At 47.3% G+C, this 10,289-nt stretch overlaps 1 protein-coding gene across 17 annotated transcripts in view; it reads left to right on the top strand.

Moving 5' to 3' along the window:
• Positions 1-6,340: 6,340 nt before the first annotated feature.
• Positions 6,341-10,289, top strand: part of NIN (ninein) — a 98,577-nt gene continuing 94,628 nt past the window's right edge. For 12 of the 17 annotated variants that reach the window (XR_007412317.1, XR_004818095.2, XM_049113152.1 and 9 more), the window contains exons 1-2: positions 6,342-6,500; positions 6,891-6,944. The gene's annotated coding sequence lies outside the window, so the exon portion shown is untranslated. Of the gene's footprint in view, positions 6,501-6,890; positions 6,945-10,289 lie in introns of all 17 variants that reach the window. The other 5 variants (XM_035719943.2, XM_049113153.1, XM_025444193.3 and 2 more) reach the window with 3 other exon arrangements.

Here is a 10,289-nt window from a genome sequence, read left to right as displayed (position 1 = left end):
AGGCAGAGGGAGAAGCAGGCTCCATGCAGGGAGCCCAACTTGGGACGCGATCCTGGGACTCCCAGGATCACAACCTGAGCCAAAGTCAGATACTCAACTGCTGAGCCACCCAGGTGTCCCAGAAGCTGTGATCTTAAAGGGTGCAGCCAGCCTAAAGGACCCTAGAGAGAACAAGCTGGCTAAAATAAATACCCCAATCTCATGCTCCTTCATTCTTCCCATCTTTTACCAGTGACCCCACCAGCTGAAAAGAATGGAAGCCAGGTGCAAAAGAGCCCCTTTGTGCAGTACATCTAAGCTGGCCTCTTAGGGCATAGGGCAGGTGGAGAAGAGCAGACAGGGCGTCCAGAGGGACAAACAGAAGCTATCCAACATATCTATCTACCTACTTTCACACACACACACACACACACACACACACACATGCACGTGCACACACATAAACGCATATACACACACACACAGTTTGTCCTGTTCTTGATTTTGACCTGTGGCCAGACACACATAAATAGACACTGATTTTTCTCTCTGCTGATCTTATTTCTCTTTTCATTTTATTTATACTTCAGGCTGCATGATGTTGTTCATCATACAATCAATAATGAAGAATCAGACATAGTACATTTTTATTAAAGTCTGAGTATGGTGTCTGGGCATCTCAACAGTAGCCCCAAGCCTTAGCCTCTATGATGGCATTTTTTTGTACATCAAAATATGACTCACAGAGCTCACTATATAAAGTGTATCATCTCTTTGGCCTCAGTATTTTGGTATAAAGAGCTCTAATTTATATATCCCTAGAGAACCATACTCATTTTCTTCCAATTGAAAACAAAATACAAATCAAAGATTTATGTTGTTTTTTTGAAATGACATGGCTGATTGCTGTCTCATCAATCCAGGTGCAAGGATGCCCTCATTATTCCGTTTACTCCCAGATGTCCTCATTATTGGAAGCGATGCTCTCTTTCTATTGGTCTCATTTTCTGTTTTTGAAATGGTCATTTTCCCCACAAGCAGCTTTGGCTTGGTTCAGAATATAAAGCACTGCAAAATGTGCAGATTGAAGACAAAGGGTCACTCAGTTATTTGAAGGTCTTTGAGATTAATCGTGGAAAGCAGAACCCTGGTCCTCAGGATGCTGGCAGGAGCTGATGTGGGTGAGATGAAGGATAGATGATGGAGAAGTACCACTCCCACACATCCCTGGAGGACAGGCAATGCACAGCAGTGCCTTCTGGGCCTCTAGCCCTCTCTCTCTGCTGGGTGCCCTGCAGACTCAGATACAGCTCAACAGAAAACACGTGGGCCATGGGGCACACATTAGCAAATGGCCTACAGGGCTGTCATTTCCAAGTATTAAAATAGTATGTGTTGGGCTATTTTCTTCTGAAATTTTATTTTAATATACTACAGGGGGTCCAAGGGTTATAGAAGGTGGTGATTTAAAAAAAAATCTCTAAACGTCGTGCTTCATTTTGAGGCAGCTGCCTGCATTATCCACGCAGACTCACCACAGAAGGTGAGTGTGAGGGTGGATGGGCTCTGCCTAGAAGCCTGATGCAATCACTATGAGATTATGTAAAGCAAGGCACGTAACCATCCCAACCCCAGATTCCTTGTAACAAGGAATGAGGTTAGATGAAGTTGGAATCCTCTTATTGTTCTAATATTTCACTACGAACTACAGTAGCCAATGGTCACATATGGTGAGTCTGAACTGAGATGGGTGACCAGTGCCAAAAATCACCAGATTTCCAAGACTCAGTACAAATGCTGGTGTAAGTTATATCATTAAAATTTTTTTTATATCGGTTATGTGTTGAAATGATAATAATTTGAGGTATATTGGGTTAAATAAAATAAAAACAGTTTCACTACTTTCCCGTTTAAATTGCGGCTACTAGAAATTTTGGAATTATACATGTGGCTTATATTACCTTTCTATTGGACAGAACAGTTTTTAAAATTTATTTACTTATTGACCTATATAAAAATATATGTTCCCAGGTTCCCATTTCTTCTGGATGCACATCAAATTCTAGAAAACTTAAAGTTGTCTTGAATGGCATCATTTTCCATTCAAAGATCTTTTTGTAAAAAGGTAAAAATTTCATGTCATGTTGGCTAAGTGTTTAAGAGAGTGTAAGGGGAAGGAAGAGAAATGGTCCTTAAACTAGAATTTCATTTCCTTCTACTTTGAGTGAAGCTAGAGTGTCAGTCTTGAGACATTTTTAATTTTTAGAACAGTAGGACGTTTCCAGATTGCAGACACATGAAAATAGACGCTTCCCAAAGTGAAGAGCAGTCCTCCTCCTCTGCCATGCACACACATGCAACATCTCTTCTCCACTGAGTGCCAAGTATTTGGAAAGCACCTAAATGCTCAATTCATGAGCTCCAGAAAGCACATGTTCAATAACCACTTCCTGCTGTGCATTAACTGCTGAGTCTAATAAAGAACAGTAGACAGAGACAAGGTATAAAATATGCCTTAGGACTAATGATCTGGGTTAGAGAGAGCAGCACAGGGAAGATTCAGAGGCACATGTAAGAGCAGAGTAGAAGGAGGGTAGTTTGTCTGGGGACACTGAGCAAACACTCATCCGCAGGGATCAAGTAGGGAGGGCCTTGCCTATCAGGAAGGAGATCTAGGACCTGACATGAAAGAAGATGGGCTGAATGATCTAACAGAAGCCATGTTTGAGGGGACTCATCCCTCTCTTCCCTGTCATGTTTTATATGGAGATTATCTATCTATCTATCTATCTATCTATCTATCTATCTATCTCCCAACTGGAAGATCTGATTAGAGTCTAATGCTACTTCACACTATTCTGTTACTCTCTCCTATGCATGTTTTTTGCTTACCCAAGGGAGAATGAATGATACAGAGAGGACAAGAGCCAAGGTTGATGTTTCTTTTGAATATCTCATGGTTTCCAGGACAGTAGTAGGTACAGAGTAGGTACTCAATGCTTACTTAAAAAATAATAAGGTAAATTATGCTAAGTCCCTGTGTCCTGTCTTTAGTATATTTCATGAGGGAAAATGGAGAATCCTAATTCCTAACATGGGTTCTTCAGGGGCAAAAGTGTAAATCAGTTTGCCTTCTATTTCCTGTCCCTTTTCTGTGTTTATCTCCTTTCTTCCCAGCATCTTCCTGGGTGCTTACCACCATCATTTTGTCATTGAAACTTTCTCCTAGCCCTTGACTTATGCATCTGGATGGAACCCAGATTTCCCCTTTCCTTCTTTCACCACCCATTTCCTTAGGTCCTCGGGGAGAGTATGATGTCCCTTTACCCACACAGTCCCTGGCTTGGATTAGAAATGATGATCTACTTTAACCATTTAGCCCTCCCTGATGCAGTGTCACTTACGTGAAGATTGTTCTGATCACTTCATATGGTCAGAGAAATAAGAAAGGCATTTATTAAAGAAGTGTAGAAGGAGATGGGAGTTACTATGGAGTGACAGAAGCATTTTTGCTTTGTTTGGTTTTTAAATGTACTGTACGTAAGAAATAACTCATCCCCAACTGTGACTTTGGGGGAGGGTAGATTGAATTTGGTTAGAACTATAAGCTTTCCTTACCCAGAAAAGAAGTGACTCTGTAGATCCTATTAAATTTACAACACCTGAATTTTCTCTCTCTCCTTTAAAAAAAAAAAAAAAAAAAAAATCCACTGTTGTTGTCCTGGCTTTAATCATTACAAAATTACTTCAAGAAGAAACAGACTTTCTCTACCTTAGATTATTCTTTGGTTAACTTTTTAGAGCTTTTAGCCACCTGAGAAAGCCAGTCCAATACTGAAAAATGTTGCAAAAAGCCACTCAAAGACATCACCTGCCTTAATTCGTTAAGCGTCCCAAGTCCCTGAACAGGCTCTTTGTAAAGTGCCTCTTAATATCAGAGGCAGATAAACTGCAACAGATTCGAGTGAAATGTAGTCTGTACAGGCTGGGTAAATGTTTATGTCTCTTTTCATTTTTCCTTCTATTGCATATAATGTAGAATCAGAGCCTGGCTACTATTTCTACTATCTTTATTTTTGTTTAACAGAGGAAAGCTCAAGTGATAGGTTCTAAGGCAAGACCCTGCTTTTTTCCCAATGATTGTATGCTGGACTAAAATTGACCTTTCACCCCATGCAACCTAAATCGCAGGCACATGGTATTAAATTATCTGCCTTGGTAAGATTGTCCTTGCAAAGCTACACCACAAAGTAGCCATGCTCCACACTCTCCCCTCCTTTGTAGCAAGCCTGGGGATTGGATGTCATTTCAAGTGTCTGGTCCCAGCATTAACTCCACCCCATTCACCGCTCTCAAGAAAGAGTATCTTGTGTTTCTCAAATCACACAACCCCCACCAATTCTGACCTTTCTCCATAGAGAGTGAACACCACCTCCAACATCCCCTAGCTCCCAGGAATCACCATTTTGAATTAATGAGCAATCCCAACCTTAAGGATTCTTGCAGGTAAAAGGGATGCTTGGAGAGAGAACCGGTAGGATGAGGCTCCCATGCCAGAAATTAGGTGAAACAAGAAACATGTCTTCATTCTTACCTTCTGAGACTGTTGGCTGTTTCCTTCCCCAGTGAACATTCTTCTAAGATGACAGCTCTGTAAGTATTCCGCTAACAAATTAGCTATTCACTTAACTGTGTGTCTGTGTGTTGTATAACTACTACTGGATGGAACAACTGTGCATTAAGTACATGAGCATGTGTGTGCACAAGAGTATTAAGAAGGGGGCGGAGGAGCATGCATGGAAAGAGAACTGGGTTCTAAAATAAGACTGATATGCCTTATTTTTTTTTAAATTTTATTTCTTCATGAGAGACCAAGAGAGAGAGGCAGAGACACAGGGAGAGGGAGAAGCAGACTCCTCAAGGGGAGCTCAATGTGGGACTCAATCCCAGGACCCTGGGATCATGACCGGAGCCGAAGGCAGATGCTCAACCACTGAGCTACCCAGGTGCCCCCAAGATTGATATGCTTTTTAAAAAAAACCCAAACTTAATTTGAGGACAACTGTAGATTCACATTAAGTTTTAAGAAATAGTGTAACATATATAGAACTTTATAATAGTATATGGACCTTTAACCCAATGGTAATATTTTGAATAACTGTACCAGGAAACTGACATTAATACAGTCGTAGGGCCTTATTCAAAATGTCACCAGTTTTGTATATTCTCATTTGTGTATTTAGTTTAGTGCGATTCTGCTTTTGAATCTCAGCTGTGCTTAGTACTAGCTGTGTGACCCTGAATACGCGCCCTAGCTTCTCTGAGGCCCAGTCTCCTCATCTGCAAAATGGGCATGTCTGTCTCCTAAAGGTGGTGTGAGAATTAGGTAAGATCATTTCTGCTAAGTTTCCAGCACACTGGATTCTCAATAGATGCTACTTTCCTTCCTTTCTATCCCTTGTTCTTTCAGTAGCAAGGGAATGTTCTCCAGTTTCTTCCTGAAATAAGCAGACTTAGGGGTTATCCGGATGAAGCGGCTCCTTCTTCAAGGCCAGTAACGTTTAACCCTGCAGTTCAAAGACAGCACAGTGGACGTCACTTGCCCACAGCTGCTGCCTATAGGCTTGGACTTGGGGTCCAAATCAAAGTGTAAAGATGGGGGTTAGAAAGGAGAGATTTGGGGGGGAGCTGTGGAGTAGGGGTAGGAGGTAGTAAGTACTGAACACTCCTTGGCTGGAGAACTGCCAGTTCCAAGGAATTTCCGAACAGTGTGGCCAGTGACGGAGGTTGGAAGAGCCGCGGAAGGCTGGGTACGGGCTGGGAGCCTCTGAGGACACGGTGGGCAGGTGCGAAGCCGGCCTGGACGGGGTGGGAGGGTCACGGAGGGTCACTCAGCCCCGAGCCAAGTCCAGCGCTCTTCTGTCCCCCGGAGCCCTCTTCCAAGGACGGCCAAGGAGCGCCGAGGGGCCAAGAAATCCGGGACCGCCGGGGGCGGGAAGGGCACCTTGACCCCCACCCCAGGGTCCCGCCGGCCCGGGGCGGGGGCCTTTCCTCGCGCGGAGCCGCGGCTGCCTGGGTGTCCTAGGCTCGGCGGGGCGGGGGGCGCGGGGGAGCCGTAGCCCCGGCTTGGCCGCCTCGAGGCGCCGGCCTCCCCCACCTGCACCGCGCGGACCCGGGCGTTTCCGAGGCGCCACGCGGCGGCCGAGCCGGGACGGGGCTCCCCGGGTTCCCGCGACCCGAGCGGGCCGGGGCGGGGCGGGGCGGGGCGGGGCGGACCCCGCGGGGGCCGGGAGGCCGCTCTGCGCTCCTCCCCCGGCAGCCCCGGCGCCGCCCTGGCTCCTCCCCGCCGCGCCGCCGGGCCCGGCCCTTCCTCCCCGCGTCCAGAGCTCCGGGTGGCCGCGGCCGAGCCGGGAGCCGAGCGCGCTGGGCGCGGCCGTCCCGCCGCCGCCGCCTCCGAGCCCAGAGCGCGCCCGCGGCCATGGTCCCTGCGGCGGCGCCGGGCGCTTGAGCCCCGCGACGCGGTGAGCAGGAGCCCGCTCCCGGCCCCCCCCCGCGGCCTGGGGGTGCGCGGAGGCCTCGCGCCGCCCCCCGCCGCGGGACGGGCTGGGGCTTCCCCTGCGGCGCGCGGGGCCGGGCGGGAGCTGTGCCCGCGGGGCGCTCCCGGGGCCGGGGAGGGGGCGGGGCGGGCCGGGGCGGGCCGGGCCGGGCCGGGCCGGGGGCGGGGAGGATGCGCGCCGCGGCCCCGGAGAGCCGCGCTTTTGTACGCGCCGGCCCCTTACATATGGAAATGACGCCCGCGCGGGTCCCCAGTCGCGTCCTTTTGAAGGACGCCCGCCTGGACCCGCGGCGCCGGCTGCGAAGCATTGTCCCGCGTCCTGAGCCCTAACAAAGCGTCCCCCTCGGCTTTGCAGAGCACCGGAGGCGGGCGGCCGGCGGCGCGGGCGCAACGGAGAGGCCGCCAGAAGGTAGGCGAGCGCGGCGGGGGCCGAGCCTGTGCGCTGCCGGGTGACACAATGGGGCGTCTGAGGTTTGGGGGTGCGATGGGCTGGCGGAGCGGAGGCGCAGCTGCATCTGCATCGCAGGTCGCCGGGCCCGGGGTCCTCCGCCACCCGCGTGGTCCCGGCCGCAGCCGCCCGCGGAAGGCCGCTCCCGTGTGCAGGGCCCGCAGCGCGCGGAGTCCCCGAGGCGGCAGAAGGCGGGGTTGTCCAGTCGCCTTGTGCCACCCAGGCCGACTTGCGGTCGAGACGCGGGGGGAGACCCGAGGTGATGAACCTGGGCTCTCTGAGCAGCCGGAGCAGTTTGCGGCCCTTAAACGGGGCGAGGGGGTCTTAGAAGGTGTGTGGGGAAAACGCATATAGGACTTCCCCAGCGCAGTCACTAGGAACTAAGGGGAAAAGGACAACACGACACGCGGTTATTGCCTGGAAGCCTTGCTGGCCAGCCCAGCGCCGTGCAAGTGTGGAGCGCTGCGGGGGAGGCTTCCAGGGTTCCCGGGGCTGGGCTTCTGCAACGACCAGACCGGTCTCTGACAAAAGGACAAAGCTGCTGGAAACACTTCACTGCTGAAAGCTCCCTCTGTGAAGTTAGAGGGAGAGGGAGAGGCATTTTCCTAGTCTCAGCCCTGGACAAACCCGGGTAGAGGTGCTCATAAAACGGGAGCTGGAAAGATTGCCCTACCGTGTACCTTGTTAGACAACTTAGCTATCAGGAGATCCTGTGCCTTCCTTATTTAACAGGGGCAGAGGAATTCTTGAGATGGACTCGTATGGCAAATACAACCTAACTCCTGAATTTGTGAAATCAAAACCGATCGCATGGTTATCTTTTGTGACACGGTAGCCTTTTAGGATTAGAATCCTGATAAAGTCCATCGTGGCACAGGGGCTGAGCTTCTGGGGTCATGGACGATTTGTCAGTTGGGCTCCCTTCTATATGTTGACAAAATCTTACGTCGGCTTGTTTCCAGAGGCTTGACAGTCTACAAGGAAATGTATTTTTCCTGTGTCAGCTTAATTTTATCTTGAATCTTCTCTAGTGGCTAGCGTCTTGGTGGATGACCTGATATATTGGCAGATCTTGCTCTGGAGTTTGTGAAAATTTCCAGGCCGTGCATAAAAGTAACGTGACAGGCTGGCTGAAAAACCAGTTATCTCTTCAGCCGTTGTCAATGTTCTTAGGGAGGTGAAGTGAACTCCTGGGGAGTTCCTTTGTAGGTTTATTTTCACCTGTTCTCTGGCCATTCCGCAGGGGAAAGCATTCTTAATGTCAGCAGAGATAAAGGGAAGGACTTACAGATGTTCCACATGGGTTGGGTATCAATAAAGATATTGCCAAGGCAGGAGAAGCCTTTACAGGGGCAATAGAAGGGAAGCCATCACAGGCATAGTCTTTGCATTAAAATGTCAAAGATCAGTCATTTTAATTAGGCACTTGCTCAGAATGGCCTGGTGTCTTTCGTCATCTTTTTTCATTTTAGATATGTGATGACCCATAATGTCAAAAGATGTTAACTGCCGCAGAGGGGGAGAATAGGGCCCCAGTGAATTCTGAACAGCCAACCTTGATTTAATAGGCAATATTCTTATCTTAAGTCAAATGTTGCTAAAATAAATTGTTTTAAATGTCACTGCAAATGACTTTCTAAACTAACATTTCACCAATCTTGATGCTTCCATTTTCTGTTGATAATGAAAATACATTTTATCAGTCTTACATTTATAAAGGGTTGGCAAGTTGAGCCAGAGCATTTTAGTGGTCTTCAAGCAGCCTCTTTGGGAGGTTTATTTTTATAGATGCCAATTCATCTGTGAGCCAGTAAATTATGTGGTTTGAATTCTGGCTATTGAGCTTACATCTGCTGGGCAGGAGCTGGTGGAGAAACTGAGGCTTGCAAAAAGATGTTTTTATCTTATTACAAATAGAATTTTTAAAAGATTATGGGAATATGTAAGTGAGCAACTTTTTTTTCCCCCAAAATTAGAACACTTCTTTGTTGCAATCTGTATCAGCAGTTAATCATTTATTCAAGCTTTTGGATGGAAAAATTACAAAGTATTTATGTTCTAATGTTCACATAAAAAAACAAAGTTGGGCAACTATTGTTTATAGATGTGAGAAGAGAAGCTCTCCCTGGGGGAACTGTGCTCATAGCTGCAGGCATTCTGGATTAATTCCAGTAAATACGGCTCAAGAAGTGAAAGTTGCTATAAGCAGTCTCTTTCAAGAAAGTAACAAACATGTTTTCTGCTTCTGTAATTTTCTTAGTAGCTGATTACAGGCTATTGATTGAACGTGCGAGGCTAATGATTTTCTTCCTCCAGCTACCCTGAGTTGACTCCCTGTTTGGTAATCTACCTCACTGTTAGATTTAACAAAAGCTTGGTTTTGGCCCATCATTCAGGATAGTAAAATATGAAAAATATTTTGAATGTTTTAGAATAAATGCAAGTAGGATGTAATCAGCAAAGGTGGTTACTTTCTTTCAAATCTATGTAACCTGACTTTTTTTGTGTGTGTGGTGGCATTTAAACTTTTGTGTTCTTTCTGCCATGATTTTATTCTTGGTGATGCTCTGGTGCTTGTGGTATCCAGCTAGAACTGAGGTACTGCCGGGAACTGAGAGGAGGCTACCTCACAGGAGTCATTTTGATGAGCAGCAATAATTTCTGGCAGAAATATCCTATAGAGATATGTAAATAGGGACAGTTGCGTTTTCTATTAAAGCCTTTACTGAAACTGAATTTATTCTTGTCACTATTTCGTTATATGCTGAAGTGAGTCCAAATTGACAAGACTGGAAATCTTTGCAATTAAAGTGTTTGCAAAAAAGAGAAGAAAAAGAAACATTTTAATTTGATCATTGGCGTTGGGAGGCTCTGACTTGCCAAATGGTGAAAGCCGAAGGCATGAATGAAAAGCTTTCCCAAAGTAAGGTTTGTCCATGTTCACCCCTTTTGTTATAAAGTAACTAAATTAGTCACTTGGTGGTCACTGCCTGGTCTGTGGACCCCCAACAGCTATGTCTGAACACAAATCTAAAAGCATCTATTATGATACCCAAGGAGAGCGGCTGAGCCAAGAGGGGCATCCAGACATTCCTCGTAGCTGTTCAGCTGCTGGACCATCTGGAGGGAAATAAAAGGCCTGGGCTAGGGGCTCTGGCATTGTGTTCATTTATTATTTGGTTTTCCCTTGCCAGACTTTGTCCCCTTTTCACTCCCTCTGGCCCAGAACAGAGTTCCCCTTTGGCTGGGGTGCCATTCTTACAAACTCCTTTCTGTACCTCGGATGCTGGAAAGTTCATAAGTTCA

The sequence above is a fragment of the Canis lupus genome, chromosome 8 (assembly GCF_003254725.2).
Source record: "Canis lupus dingo isolate Sandy chromosome 8, ASM325472v2, whole genome shotgun sequence".
Classification (NCBI taxonomy): domain Eukaryota; kingdom Metazoa; phylum Chordata; class Mammalia; order Carnivora; family Canidae; genus Canis; species Canis lupus.
Note: the sequence above shows the minus strand (reverse complement) of the source record. Positions and strands in the feature narration are given on the sequence as shown.